Raw genomic sequence first — 15,914 nt, forward strand, 5'->3', positions numbered from 1 at the left:
AGAAAGCTCTGGAAAATTGCTTGTTTCTCCCCTCCCTGCCATTGAAGGGGAGAAAAGAAACAGGGCTTCTCCTGCTTTTGTTTGCAAAACATAAATTTGTTTCTCCCATCTCTGCCACTTGGAGGCTGGGAAGTGCATCAAATGCTTTCGGTTTTACTTCTGCAAACAGGAATCGAGTGCTTTATTTTTGATCCAGAAGTGTTTACAGAGGACTGGTATCTAGGCAGTGCCGGATTTCCATATAAGCTAAGCAAGCTATAGCTTAGGGCCCCACTCTCTTGCCCCGCCCCCAGAATAAAGGAAAATAAACCTGGATGTACATTTCCAAAATATAAGATAAAAAACAAATAAAACAAAACCTGCATACAGCAACAGTGTTTTGTATTGTGTAGGCTCCTATGATGTAAGTAATGGGCCCCACATGCTAGCCTGCTCCCTAAAATATCATTGGTTTGCTCATTTCTATATATAGGGTGCCTACATTCTGAATGGACTGGTAATAAATTACCATGTAGCATATATTCAACACACAAACACAGTGACAATTTGTTGTTGACAAACAACAGCTGGACATATAAAGGGCCCCATTACCTTCAGTAGCTTAGGGCCTTATCAAACCTAAATCCAGCCCTGTATCTGGGGCATTACTGATGTCACTGTACCTCTGAGTCAGCAACATACCACTGTGAACTGAGCTTTCAGTCGCACAAACCTCATATGACTCTTGGTCATGAAGTCATGAAGCTGTAGTGCAGAGAGAGGATGGATGGAGACCGACACCATCTCACTGCACTATAAGGCAGGATCCTTTGTACCCAACCAGAAGAGCCAACAGGCACAACAACACACAGTGCACCAGCTGGGGAGTCTTGCTCATTTTTGTTTAGAACATTTCCTAAATGCTTTAGATTCCAAAGAGTCTCAAAGCAATGCACTGAAAATTAAAATCAAATATAATATAACAGAGATTTAGAACATTGTACAAAGTAGAGGCATAGCACCATACGAAAGAATATCAAAACCATGCTCGAAATGGAAATAAATATCAAACGAGCAAACAAACACTCAAACCAATATACAATAAAAAAATGAAACACAGTATAAAGGAATCTCAAAACAATATGCAAGTGTAGGTTAAATGCAATGCAAAAGAAATCAAACAATATGCCCAACAGAACTCAAAGACAACAAACAAATATATCTCAAAACGGTGTGCAAAATAAAAATAAAACACAGTACGAAATATTAATAACCAATATTAATCAGCAATAAATATTAACAATCAAATGGAAATCTTTTAAAATAACATCATATTATCGGATCAGTAACATTTACAAAACCCTAACCAATCACTTTGTGAAACAAAGACAGCTAACCAGATAACAAGTCATATATCCTTGGAACTGAAGTAAAGATAGATCAGTAATGTTTTCATTCTTGCCGTGCCTCACACATTGCACACACACCTCGGACCAGATTGGATTCCCACTCTGACCTCTCATGTTTGTTTGTTAGGTTGAAGGAAGCCCCTTTTCTTAGGGTGGCCACTTAGGCATTGCCAAACCAGAGGAAATGCATCATGGCACCGCTGTGCATAAAATTTGCACATGCTAATTCATATACTTAGATACAAATTTAGAAATAGTTAATATAATTTAAGTAGAATACAGTGTAGCTCACGGGTGGTCAACCTTTTTATATGTACTGCTCACTAATGCATCTTTCTTGATGGTAAAATTTCCTTACCACCCGCCAGTGTTCGATGGAAGGAGGATTCAGCTTGTGCCGTAGAACCCCCTACTGCCCACCTAGAATCCTGAAACGCCCACTAGTGGGTGGTAAGGACCAGATTGACAACCCCTGGTGTAGATCAAAATTACTAGAAAGCTTGCGTCTGCTATCCAGGAGCTCACTGGTGATGGGCAACTTAAAGACGGCCCTCCCTCTGGTTCGTTCTCTTTAGACCAAAATTGGGACTGGACTGTTCTTCAAACTGCCCTGTGTAAAGCAGGGCATATGGCGACCCTACGCCCCTTCTACAGGATGCTACTGGTAGCTTCCTATAACAAACTCAGCTGGGCTGCTGGCTAAATCTATTTATATCACATAACCCAGATGAGCCTTTAATCACCACATAGCAGGCACAGAGTGATTAAAGAGATGCTACAGGGTAGTTTCTCTCTGTGCTTTCTTGAGAAATGATTGTGAGTGAGGAACCTGGGGGTGGTAGTTATTCCAGATTAATTACCATGAATAGAAAAGTGGCAGGTGTGCACCTGCACTTTCAGTCTCTGTCCGTCCTTTCACTACTGTCTGGGTTCAGAATCCGGGCTTTTAAAATATCTGTGTGTCCTACTCCTCATGTATTTTAATTGGTAGAAATAACAAGTAAGGCAAATACATACCCTTCAGCTGTCCCAATTAAATCAGGACATCCCGTTGTGGGAGGCTGTGCTCTCAAGAACACAGCACCCAAACACAAACATTTTTGGGCACCATGATATCACAGTCCCCCCTCATGCACATCTTTTGCAAACTTGTGTGGGTCCCGTGATTCGTGCGGAAGCGCATCCCAGAAGATACATGCCCTGGTTTTCTGCAGAGACATTTTGGAGGGTATGCAAGCATGACGTTAACATATGAGAGTGCTGGAGGTGAAATAGTTAAACAAGTTACCCAATCAGAACCCAGGGGGTGGAGTCAGAGGGACTATAAAACCAGCTATGAGAGGGGTGAAGGGGGAGTTCGTTGGGAGCTGGGTGGTTGGTTGGAGTGGGAGTGAATTGGGATAGAGTCTGTGGGTAGGTTGAGTTAGTGTAGCGAAATAAGCTGAGTCAGGAACAGTTAGGGGCTAGGCATACAAGTAAATATCTGAGAGGTGGTTTAGTGAGTGAGAGCAGGTAGCGGAAGTTATAGGTCTGGATAGGCACCCCATGATTGTAATTGACCGATACCGTTTATGAAACTACATGCTCGTTAAACTGCAATAAATAAACAGAAGTTTATGTTCCAATTTAACCCTGACTGGACTCAGTATTGTATCAGGTAGGGCCTGGGTGGTAGCAGCGAGAAATAAAGTGGTGGCACAGGGATCGATAGACGATGAAATGTCCGGGGACCCTGTGTGATCGCCACAGCAAGTACCTCAGTTTACTTGGGGGAGAATGTGACCCATTGGTCCCCTAATATTCTTGCCTATTTCTGCAGTTACTCACAGTATAGCTTGACACAGCCCCTGAGCAGCAGGCAGCATTAAAAAGCACCCATTTCCCTGCGGACAAATACATTTAGCGAAACCAAAGCCACTTTACCAAGCTTGCTATTCTGTATAATAAGAGGGGATAGTATCTTCTTTCGACTTCCCTGTTATAGTCATATGAGGCAGTCCTGGGGAAAATCGAATGAAGCATCATGTAACCAGACAATAACAAGGGGGAAACAATTGCCAAGCATATTAATTGAAGATAGCGCAAGAAGTAATGAGCTTAAATTACAGGAAGGCAACTTCAAGGCCTGACCCCAGTCACTGCCAAGGAATTGCTGGAACTCATGTCCCTCAGGGCCACCTCCGGTACTCCAGATGCAATTGACTCCCCCCCCCCCCCGTTGTTGGGTTTTTTTTAAGCCAGCAAAAGGTTTAAGGCCCACGTTGCTCTTTGTTCCAGGCAAATGGGTCTGTTGCCTAGAAACCACAACATGCTCTTCCCTGATGCTTCCAACTCTAAAGAAGCAGCTGGGTTGGGGTTTATTTTGGTGGGGGGGGGGAGATGTTCAGAGATGGCCTATTACATGCGCTTTGCACTGTTGCTTTAGAAGCAAGGCTATCATGAAAAGCCATTTTTAAAGTGCATGTTTCAGGAACTTTTCCTCCAGGGTCCCAAAACTAAATTGTAGCTATCCTCTTTCCAGCAGAATCCCATGGGGAATGCCAGCAGCGTAAGACAGCAAAGGAAGGTGTAAATTGGCACAAAGGTCCAATTTACAATCAACCAGCAAACTGCATCCCATAATTATTAGAGAGAACCTCTTTTCTCAGGTAACTAGAAAATGTGTTGGAGCTTCTAATTACTGAAGAGTGATGAAGCTCCGTTGCTTGAAAAATAGGTACTAGTAGTTAAATCCTTCACTTTCAATTAATTAATCATAAGAATATGTTGACATTTTCTTTCCAAATTGAAACTAACCTCCGATTATATGTAGCTACTTCTGTAAAGTATTGTGATTCTCCTTCCTCTTTGCATCTCACCTGGGAATGATTACAAGGATAGTGGGGGGAAGAGGGTTTACCCCAGTATATGCACTTTTATACACATTACTTAACTGGAAAACTGTGTTGCAAAATTCAGATATGCGCAAAAACTGAAGGATGGCGATGTTCCAGTTCGCATCTTGTCTCAGAAAGCACAGATTTGGTAGGTTCATGTTTAAATGCCCACAGAATTGAATAGGGCTCTCCAAGTGGAGAGATAACCAGAACATGTACCACTCTGGTGAGACTGAGCGCAGGCAAGTAGGGTCTCAGCCGGTGTACCAGATGGAGCTGGTAGACGGCTGCCCTGGACAGAGAATTGACCTGTGTCTCCATGGCCAGCAGTGAGTCCAAAACCCCCATTAGCCAGGCTGATAGGAGATGCAGTCCAAAGCCTTTGGAGAGCACCAGGCTAGCGAGGGCTACAGGAAGGGATATATTGTCTAAAGATTGATTTTTTTAAAAAAAATGAAAGGGGGTGAGGAAGAGACTATGTTGGGGTGGGGGAGTCTCATTAGAAAGGTATTTCATACCTCAGAGGCAGACTAAATGCCATGTGATGCAGCAGTTTCTATAGTGACTGTTCTCTTTCATTTGAAAGCAGAGTAAGCAGTTATAGAAAAACCCAAATAACAGTCTGGCTAGCATGCACGCTCTCTCTTTCTCTCTCCCCTGATTACTTATAAGGATTTTCTGCCCTTGAATTGGATATGCTCCTCCTTCTGAAAGAGCTTTTGTTACACAGCAGAAAGAAGGAAGGCTAATACTCGGCAAGGAGGGCAATGGGAAACAGAAAATTAGAATACGGTAGTGCATCTGCATTAGGGCTGGTTTGGCGGTGGCGGGGGGGGGGTATTATTATTTCTTCTTCTTGCATAAGTACCAAAACACACAGACCAGCCCAGAGGGCTCAAACTCAGCAGATGGGCGGTAAATTCAAGTCTGCTTCTTGCAGGGATCTGTGACAAAACATTGCAGCCAGAGAGGGAAAGCTTCATTTTGGCAGCAGTTTCAATGCCATTTTCTTGGAGGAAGGTGTGCTCCTACTGCCCATCAGCGAAGGAATGATCAGGAGCTCACTTTGCTGAGATAAGTTTTTTTTTTAAAACGGATTTTAATATAAAAAGGGAAAAAGAGAGGGGGGAAACCAAAAACAATAAGGAACCAATAAGGAAGAAAGATTACCCAAATCACACATCATATTAAGTGGCCAAAGAAAAGTTAACTCAAGAGTTCAAGATCTCACGCAAAGCTGTTGTAAATTGTGGTTCATTGTCTACAAAATAAAATCCCACCAAAAGTGTCCAGTGCAGCTGTTCATTGCAATGTCTGGAATCGGAGTGTAACTTTCTCCCAAATAGCAGTATTCCAAATATTCTTATACCAGAGCATAAAATAAGCCCTTAAAGTAGAAAAATATTTTTGCAGAAGTCCTGTGTTTACTTACTTGAAGAGTGAGCCCAGTTCAAAGCAAACATGGATAAGATATGACTTTAAATCTTGCTTTGCTGCAACTGATGCCAGCTGAGAGCATCCCTGCTAATTTCATGATGAAGAGAGCCAATTTTAAAAGTGAGAACGTCTTGTTTAAGATGCAAAGTATTTGCTCAAATGGCTTTCTTCCTCTTTCAACCATTCTGTTATTCCCAGCACCCCTATTTGCCATGACTTCCATAATGGAGTTGCAAAGCCTGTCCACAAAGCCACTTCCGGCCTGCCCAGGAGGTGGGGTTGCGGGCATCACGCCCACCCCACGTGAGCGGGGGCTGGTTGCAGCCCCCGCGAGAACAGGGGAATCCTGGCCGCGTCTGCCCCCCCAGCCAGCCAATCGGCTGGCTGGGGGGGCGTGGCCTGCCCTATTTAGGGCCGGAGCAGAGGGGGCTCACCCTCTTTTGCCGGCTAACCCGCACGTTTTTCCCGCCCTCCCTCCCTTTAGGTAGGCTTTAGGTAGGTCTTTGACTTTGCTATGGACTTCGGTCTGTCGCCGCAAGGGGCATGGTAGGAATTTTCCCCAATTGGCAATTTATAGCCTTTTGGTTTTTTGCCTACCTCGTAGCAACTCGTCACAACTCTTCGGCATTGGCAGTAGGCATTGGTAAGAAGGGGTTAAGAGGATGTGGGGGGGGGAGGAACGCCATCACCTCCCCCCAGTGAGCGAAGGGTGGTCCGTTAAAGGACTCCGGGGGGCGTGGCCCTGTCTGAAGCCTATGGAGGTGTGCGCCAAAGGCACGCCCCCGAGCGGTGACCTGGGGGAGCTCCTAGTCGACGTGCCTCGGCAGGAGACTCCCCCAATATAGTGTTAACCCTTCCCCGTGTCTCCAGCAAATGGGCTGGAGCCGGATAGTCGATAGGACCAATGCCTAAGCCAATGCCTCTCATTCCTGAATTCAATAAAGTTGTGGCCTAATTCGCCCAATTAACCTTAAATTATGGTGTCTCGTGTCTTTATTTATTCTGGTGGGGGGTGGGTACTCGCCACGCAATAAAAGGCAGAGGAAATAACTAGTTTCACTAAGGCACACACTCCAGGTGAACTGAATGGTGTGCATTGTGTGTGCAACATTTATATCGAGACCGCATGATTCATTTGACCATTTATCACCCTTGATGAGTTTATACAAGCACAGATGTACCGTATTTTTCGCTCTATAAGACGCACCGGACCACAAGACGCACCTAGTTTTTGGAGGAGGAAAACAAGAAAAAAAATATTCTGAATCCCAGAAGACAGAACAGCAAGAGGGATTGCTGCGCAGCGAAAGCAGCAATCCCTCTTGCTGTTCTGGCTTCTCGGATAGCTGTGCAGCCTGCATTCGCTCCATAAGACGCACACACATTTCCCCTTAATTTTTAGGAGGGAAAAAGTGAGTCTTATAGAGCAAAAAATACAGTATTTGTGAAATTCGCAGAGAAACAGAAGGGGGAAAGCCTTGGAAATAATTCAAGTTCATCAGGAAGTGCATGAAGAAATGGAGAAGGAAGACCTTGGGTGGAAACAGTGTTCTGTTAGGGGGAATAATTTGTTGTAACTCTAGGTTTTTTTTACAAAGGACAAATAATCTAATAGCTTGTTAGTGCTGTCCATGTGACTGCTTTACAATGTGTTCACAGCGACTCAGGAGCAATGATGCTTCCTCAGCATTTTCTGCATCTGTAGTGAGTTTGGTTTTCTGCCTTGTTCCCCGAATTAACTCAGCAAGTGCCCTACCCTGTAATGGACAGCATCCTAATTCAGATTTTGGAGGAACCCTGCATCCATCGTGTGTGTAAGAATGTGCTGAATAGGCAACTAAAGTCTTCCATTTAAAAGCAGTTCTCCAATAACTGGAGCAGAAGGGAAGCAAACTGTGGTGTCACAGGGGACACAGGAAGTCTAGTCTGGCCCTTTCCCTTGGCCAGAAAAGGAGCAGCTTCGCTACTCCCTGCCAGAAAGAATATTCAGCTCCAGCTGCTGGTTGCCCTGGGCCCGCAAAACTGAAGGGAAGGGTGGTCTGATCTCATTCATCAGTCAGGGGACTAATAACTGCCGGGTTCATAACAAAATAAAAAAATTCCTTCCAGTAGCACCTTAAAGACCAACTAAGTTAGTTCTTGGTATGAGCTTTCGTGTGCATGCACACTTCTTCAGATACACTGAAACAGAAGTCACCAGACCCTTCTATATAGTGAGAAGGTGGGGAGGGGTATTACTCAGAAGGGTGGTGGGATTGGGTGATTGGCAGATAGCTGTGATGAGCCTGTTGACGACTCTTAACGACTGCAATAGGTCTTACAGGAAAAAGCAAGGGGTGAGAAGGTGAAAAATGGCTTTGTCATGTATAATGAGATAAGAATCCAATGTCTTTGTTCAGACCAGGTCTCTCCATGGTTTTAAGTTTGGTGATAAGTTGCAATTCAGCAGCTTCTCTTTCCAGTCTATTTCTGAAATTCCTTTGTAATAGAACAGCTACTTTGAGATCTTGTATAGAATGTCCTGGGAGATTGAAGTGTTCTCCTACTGGTTTCTCTGTCTTGTGGTTCCTGATGTCGGATTTATGTCCGTTTATTCTTTGGCGTAAGGTTTGGCCTGTTTGTCCAATATAGAGAGCTGAAGGACACTGTTGGCATTTGATGGCATACACAATGTTAGACAATGAGCAATTAAATAGTCCCGAGATGGTATGTGTGATGTTGTTGGGGCCAGTAATGGTGTTGTCCGGGTGTATGTGGCAGCCACAAGACAGAGAAACCAGTAGGAGAACACTTCAATCAGTAGGAGAACACTTCAATCTCCCAGGACAAGATCTCAAAGTAGCTGTTCTATTACAAAGGAATTTCAGAAATAGACTGGAAAGAGAAGCTGCTGAATTGCAACTTATCACCAAACTTAAAACCATGGAGAGACCTGGTCTGAACAAAGACATTGGATTCTTATCTCATTATACATGACAAAGCCATTTTTCACCTTCTCACCCCTTGCTTTTTCCTGTAAGACCTATTGCAGTCGTTAAGAGTCGTCAACAGGCTCATCACAGCTATCTGCCAATCACCCAATCCCACCACCCTTCTGAGTAATACCCCTCCCCACCTTCTCACTATATAGAAGGGTCTGGTGACTTCTGTTTCAGTGTATCTGAAGAAGTGTGCATGCACACGAAAGCTCATACCAAGAACTAACTTAGTTGGTCTTTAAGGTGCTACTGGAAGGAATTTTTTTATTTTGTTTTGACTATGGCAGACCAACACGGCTACCTACCTGTGCCGGGTTCATGCCCTCCAACATTTCTTCAATGAAAATAGGGACGATAGCTCAGTTGGTAGAGCATGAGACTTATAACCCCAGGGTTGTGATTCGAGGACCCGATCCCCGCTTGGGGAATAAAGACACATGGACACAGTATGTAAGGTTAATGGGTAAGGAAAAGGCCACAAATTTATTGATTACAGCAAGTGAGAAGGTATTGGCTTAGGCATTGGACCACAGACGGGTTAACCACCAGTAGGGGGAGCCTGTTGATGCTAATCCAACTATAGGCTCTCTTCCTGATGTCACTGAGGGTCGTGCCATGGCCCCCCGCCACACGGGCATTGGACAGGATCCACGACCGCTGGATTCCTTTAGCGGAATACCCAAAATTGTCGGGGAAGGCGATGGCCACACCTTGCCCCCCGAAACACCAATAACACATTCCAATGCCTAACTGCCAAATACCACGAAAGTTGTGACGGTTGCTACGAGGTAGGTGAAAAAAAAGAAGAGGCCGGGCCAATTTAGCCAATTGGAAAAAACTCCTACCAGGCCCCCTGGTTAAACAGGGCGACCAACCAGAGGTCCATAGCAAATCTCAGGAAAGCTAATCTAAAGGGAGTGGAGGGTGGGTGACTCGAAGAAAATGTGTGTGCAATGGTGGGGATGGCTGGCATGGCCGCGTTTGAGCGGCAAGCCACGTCCCCACCGAACTTCCCTATTGGGTGCCCAACTGGGGAGGGACGTGGTGCGCCAGCCCTGGAGTTGAAGCAGGGGGCCACTCTGGGCAACTTCCAACATATATAAAAACATAAGAAAACATTCAAAAACTTCCCTATACAGGGCTGCCTTCAGAAATTTCCTAAAGGTTGTATAGTTACTTATCTCCTTGGCTTGGGGGTCAGATAACTCCATACCCTCCAACATTTCTCCAGTGGAAATAGGGGCATCCTGCAGAAAAGTGGGACATTCTGGGATCAAATCAGAAACTGGGACAGCTTCTATAAATCCGGTTTTGTCCCTGGAAAACAGGGACACTTGGAGGATCTGTGGGTTGTGTGTGTAACAACAAGCCAGCAATACTTAAATACTAACCTTGTATTACATGGGTCACTGCTGCTTACCTGTAGGGAGAGAGGAAGAGGTGAGGTGTTGAGAAGGTGGAAACTTGCTGGCAGGAGACCAAATCGCCTCTGCTGGTGTGCTATGGTAATCTTCCAGTGAATCCTGGAGCCCCTGGCAAGTGCCTGCCTGACCTGACCAATCATTGGTCCTGGGCTTGGGAAGTGACCATCACTCATTGGCAGAGTGCACACTTTGCACACAGAAGGGATCTGGTAGCAAGTCTTGGCAGAACTGCTGTCAGGCAGAGTAGTTAATCCTAGATTCGATGGATAACATAGCTGCTTTGCAACAGGTCAGACTTCCTATATGCCGATGCCCAGCCACCCAGGAAGCATAACATTCCTTTCTGATATTTGCACTCGTATGTGATTCCAAGGCACTATAAAACCTCGCTGTTTGACATTTCACAGCATCAATCTGCTCCTATGATGAAGCACTGCAGAATGTTAAGTGATATAAAACACGGTCATCTGTAATGAATGGAGAGCTGCCTCTGATGAAAGGGGAAGGGGCGCCGGGGATGGGAAGCAATAAATCCTAGTGCCATTATTGGTTGTGCTGCCAGGGAGGAAATGTCTGCAGCCAGCTGCCACTGCCAGAACATCCTGCAACAAGTTTAAAGTATTAAAACAAGAACCTGCCATGGCCAGATGTCCGTGGTGGCAACTGTGAAACAGGCAAGCACTCAGCAAGCTACGTGGAACCAAATGGATGGTGGCTGTTCTCGATGAGCTGGAAAGAGAAATCCCTTTGTTTCCAAATTAGAAAACACTGAAATGCATCATTAAATTTTAACACTGTGTTCCAATAAAAAGGAGAGAGCTAAAGGAAATTGGACAAGTGATTGATGTTGGTCTGGGCCACTTCAATTCTATTAAGGCGGTGACATGGCTGCTGAGCATAATGCATTCTCAAGGCTTATGCACCCACCATGTTTTGCCATTGGGTTGCCAGATCAAGAGGCGATGGTGCATTTGTCTCTAGGTAGCTGCAAGCTAAGCTCAGAGCTGTGATTACTGTATAGGCGATTTTTCTAGATGTAAACAAGAATCTCACAGAGGTTAATTGGGGCCTGTTCTTTAGCACAATGTGGAAACTATTCTGGCTAAACGTAAATTTGTCCTGGGGATAAATGCTGCAGAAATGAAACAATGTGAATAAAAGCTGCCTCACGGCTTGGAGTCTTAACCGGCCAATATTGCCCTTGACCTAAGAACTGGGCCTTTTAAAACATGGAATCTTAACTGAATACAATTAATGGGGGCTTTAAAATGAAACTATTTCATGTTGGATTGCATTTCCATGTAAGGAAATTCAAGAGAATTGTTATGTATTACAGTCATACCTCGGGTTGAATGCGCTTCGGGTTGAGCGCATTCAAGTTACACTCCGCGGCAACCCGGAAGTAACAGAGCGTGTTACTTCCGGGTTTTGCTGCTTGCGCATGCGCAAACACTCAAAATGACGTCACGCACATGTGCAGAAGTGGTGAAAAGCGACGCGTGCGTGCGCAGATGTGCCGTTGCTAGTTACGTTTGCTTCTAGATGTGAACGGGGCTCCGGAATGGATCCCGTTCGTATCTACAGGTACCCTGTAAATGATTTACAGAGTTGGATATTACATTTAAATACCAAGAAATGTGTGGTTTGAGTTTATGAATATTATTATTATTGTTGTTGTTATTTATTTAATGATATGGGTTGTAAAAATGAAAATAGATACAAATAAAAATTAAATTTATAACAGCAGCAGCAGCAGCAGCAGCAACAACAACACCATTTTCCCTGCCCTTACAAGAGGACTCTTCATACAGGAACACTGCCAAGGACTGAAGGAATCCTGCTGGATGCTCTGAACATATAGTCATTTTTATTTCATGCTGTAAGAACTGTTCCCTGTTTTCTCCTCACCCCTCCATATATCTATAGTTTGAAAAGAAAGAAGTGTGTGTGTGTGTGTGTGTGTGTGTGTGTGTGTGCGCGCGCGCGCGCAGTATCATGTCATGCCGAGATGTGTCTTTTGCAGTCAATGCAGTTCTAATCCAAACCTGGAAAATTTATGGTGTCTTTTTTAGATCAATATATTCTTACCCTAGAGTTCATGGGCAATGCAGTGTCAAAAAAAGAGCAGAGAGAACAAGGTTTTTCATTAGTGGCAAGTCAAAACTCATGTGAATGAATGTTTTTTTAGCCCCAGAACTGGGCCATTTGTGTGATACATTCAGCTAGACATTGCTCTTTAATTGTGATAATTCTTGCAGTAAGCCTTGAAAAGGAGTTACCTTTATGTAATGCTTTTTATTTATTTATATATGGTTAAATTGAGGAAGCATAAATAACCTGAAGAAACATATAATGTAATAAATAACAAATGGTGGGATTTTTAGTTTAGGAAAAAGGAGTGCAAGAGGGGGATATGTAATAAATATATATTAGGCAGTATTCAACTAAATTTTACTCAGAGTAGACCTAGACAGATTGAGGTCAAATCCTGACAAAACAGAAGTACTGTTTTGGGGAGACAGGGGGCGGGTGGGTGTGGAGGACTCCCTGGTTCTGAATGGTGTAACTGTGCCCTGAGACCAGGTGTGTAGCCTAAGAGTCATTTTGGACTCACAGCTGCCCATGGAGGCGCAGGTTAGTTCTGTGTCCAGGGCAGCTGTCTACCAGCTCCATCTGGTACGCAGGCTGAGACCCTACCTGCCTGCAGACTGTCTCGCCAGAGTGGTGTATGCTCTAGTTATCTCCCGCTTGGACTACTGCAATGCGCTTTATGTGGGGCTACCTTTGAAGGTGACCCGGAAACTACAATTAATCCAGAATGCAGCAGCTAGACTGGTGCCTGGGAGTGGCTGCTAGGACCATATAACACTGGTCCTGAGAGATTTGCATTAGCTCCCAGTATGTTTCCGAGCACAATTCAAAGTGTTGGTGCTGACCTTTAAAGCCCTAAATGGCCTTGGCCCTGTATACCTGAAGGAGCGTCTCCACCCCCATCATTCAGCCTGGACACTGAGATCCAGCTCTGAGGGCCTTCTGGTGGTTCCCTCACTGCGAGAAGTGAGGTTTCAGGGAACCAGGCAGAGGGCCTTCTCAGTAGTGGTGCCTGCCCTATGGAATGCCCTCCCATCAAATGTCAAGGAAATAAGCAACTATCCTACTTTTAAAAGACATCTGAAGACAACCCTGTTTAGGGAAGTTTTTAATGTTTAATGCTGTATTGTGTTTTTAATATTTGATTGGGAGCCACCCAGAGTGGCTGGGGAGGCTCAGCCAGATGGGCGGGGTATAAATATTATTATTATTATTATTATTATTATTATTATTATTATTAGTCATGGTCAGTTGGTCTACTTTGAGCAAAATGTAGTTGAATACCACCCACTATTGAAAAAGTGACCTAGATAGCTAAGCGCTATGCAAAAACAAAAACAAGATATTGACCACACATGTTCAGAAAAATACACCCCTATTCAGACTATAGATTTTAAAAAATAAAATAAATAATAACACGCTTAGTTCTATAAATTATTGGAAGCCACCCAGAGTGGCTAGGGCAACCCAGTCAAATGGGAGGCATATAAAAATAAATTATTCTTATTCTTAATATCAGGAGCAGAATGCCTTCTGTTAGAAAGGGGGCAAATATAGGAGGGGTAGATGAGCGATGTAACAGTCTATCCTGAAAGAAGGTATGGCTGACAGGCTGGAACCCTGAACTGGAGCCCTCCACACTGCAACATTTTGTTGTATGTTCCACTTGTCCTTCCTAACCTGCATAACATGCAATAGATGGTAAGACAGAAAGGCACCTATGATATATTTACAAGCACTAAGGAGAGTTGGAACCCGGATTCATGTAGCAAGAAAGGTTAAGGGCTTTGGAGGCTGAAACCCTTCCTAAACCAAGAGTTTTTAACACTGTATCTGTCTTTGCCTAATTACTGGGGAGCAAAGCACCTTTGACCATGTGTGGCTTGTTTATGTGCAAACATGCATTTCTCTCTAATTCTTAATTCTAGGAATCAATGCCTGCCCCACTAACTACAGGGAGAACGTTTAAATCCAGCACCATCTACAATTCTATGATTCTCTGTTTTTGCAACAAGTGCAATTTCTACATGCCAAACCCATCGTGTGAACCACCCCTTTCGGCTGAGAGGCTGAATACAAATGGGAGCCCTCTTTGCAAACGTCATAAGTTTAAAGAGAAGCAGGGTGGCTAATGGGCAGGGCCTACCGCTGTGACAGAGACTATAAAGAGCAGGAATTGGTAATCTAATGTAAAGACTGCAATGGAACAAGTTCAACCAACAGCGCTGGAGCAGAATCTTTTCAACTAGCAACTCTGAACAGTCATGAAAGAAAGATGATGCCAGATACCCCCTGCTGTATCGCAGCGCTCCATAACCAGAATGGCACAGGTTCATAGTTGCAAAGGAAATCTTTCATCTCTGTGTCTTTCAGGGACAGCACTGAGGTTGTCTCTACGTTTCTCCACTCCTGCCCTCCATTGAGGCTGTAATTAATGAGACAAGTAAAAACCAAGACATGGGCGATGGGGGGAAGGGGGAGAGAGAGAGGGAGGAGGAGGAGGAGGAGGAGGAGAAGAAGAAGAAGAAGAAGAAGAAGAAGAAGAAGAAGAAGAAGAAGAAGAAGAAGGTAGGGTTCCAGGTGGAGAAATCGAAGTTGGAAACAGAATTGTTAGAACCAAAGACTAAGGTATTATCAAGAATGTATAACTTGCTGTTAAAATGGAATACACAAGACGAAATGGTTAAATCGGTTATGATAAAGTGGGCTCAGGACATTGGGTATAATATTATGTTTGAGGACTGGGAAAGGTTGTGGACCACTGGGCTGAACTTCACTGCATGTAATGCTCTGAAGGAAAATGTAATGAAAATGATATATAGATGGTACATGACCCCAGTTAAACTTGCCAAAATATACCATTTGTCTGATAATAAATGTTGGAAATGTAAAGAACATGAGGGAACATTCTTTCACCTCTGGTGGACCTGCCCTAAAGTGAAGGCCTTCTGGGAAATGATATATAATGAGTTGAAAAAGGTATTTAAGTATACCTTCACTAAGAAACCAGAGGCCTTCCTTCTGGGTATTGTCGGCCAGAAGGTGTTAAAGAAGGACCGAACATTTTTTATGTATGCAACAACGGCAGCAAGGATACTCATCGCTAAGAATTGGAAAACTCAAGATCTACCCACACTGGAAGAGTGGCAGATGCAGCTGATGGACTATATGCAACTGGCCGAGATGACTGGTAGAATCTGAGACCTGGGAGAGGGTTGAGGAGGACTGGAGGAAATTCAAGATCTATTTACAGAAATATTGTAATTTGGTTGAATGTTAAGAAGGATGCTAGATCATAAATAACTGCTCACCACTGAATTAGATCTGAATTTGACGATAAGTGAGATTAAGGAAAATATAAACTTTCTGGAAAATTGCTAGATTTTATTTAAATGAACGGAGATAAGATTGTAAACAAGTGGGTAATTTGCTTGGAAAATTTTTTTTTGTAACGATGTAAGTGGGAGCGGGAGATGTGAGGGAGTCCAAAGAAGTGACGAAATTATGTTATGTAATAAGTAATGTTGTTTATTATTTATGCATTTGTATTCAAAAAACTTTAATAAATATGTATTAAAAAAAAAGAAGAAGAAGAAGAAGAAGAGGCAACATTAGCCAAGTGATCAATTTAGCAGAAAGAGCCTGAAAGCAAGCCAGAAGACGTTTATTGTAAAATTTTATCGCCTTTTGTTCTCATGTACTGATAAGAAAGTACCCAGA

General features: G+C 43.7%; 1 long non-coding RNA gene across 1 annotated transcript; it reads left to right on the top strand.

Moving 5' to 3' along the window:
• Window positions 1-889: 889 nt before the first annotated feature.
• LOC307226480 lies at window positions 890-5,045 on the top strand. Its single transcript, XR_013843462.1, has 3 exons — window positions 890-1,838; window positions 3,913-4,036; window positions 4,347-5,045. It is a non-coding gene; the product is annotated as an uncharacterized lncRNA (long non-coding RNA).
• The last annotated feature ends 10,869 nt before the right edge of the window (window positions 5,046-15,914 follow it).

Source organism: Podarcis cretensis (assembly GCF_951804945.1).
Source record: "Podarcis cretensis genome assembly, chromosome: 11".
Lineage (NCBI taxonomy): Eukaryota > Metazoa > Chordata > Lepidosauria > Squamata > Lacertidae > Podarcis > Podarcis cretensis.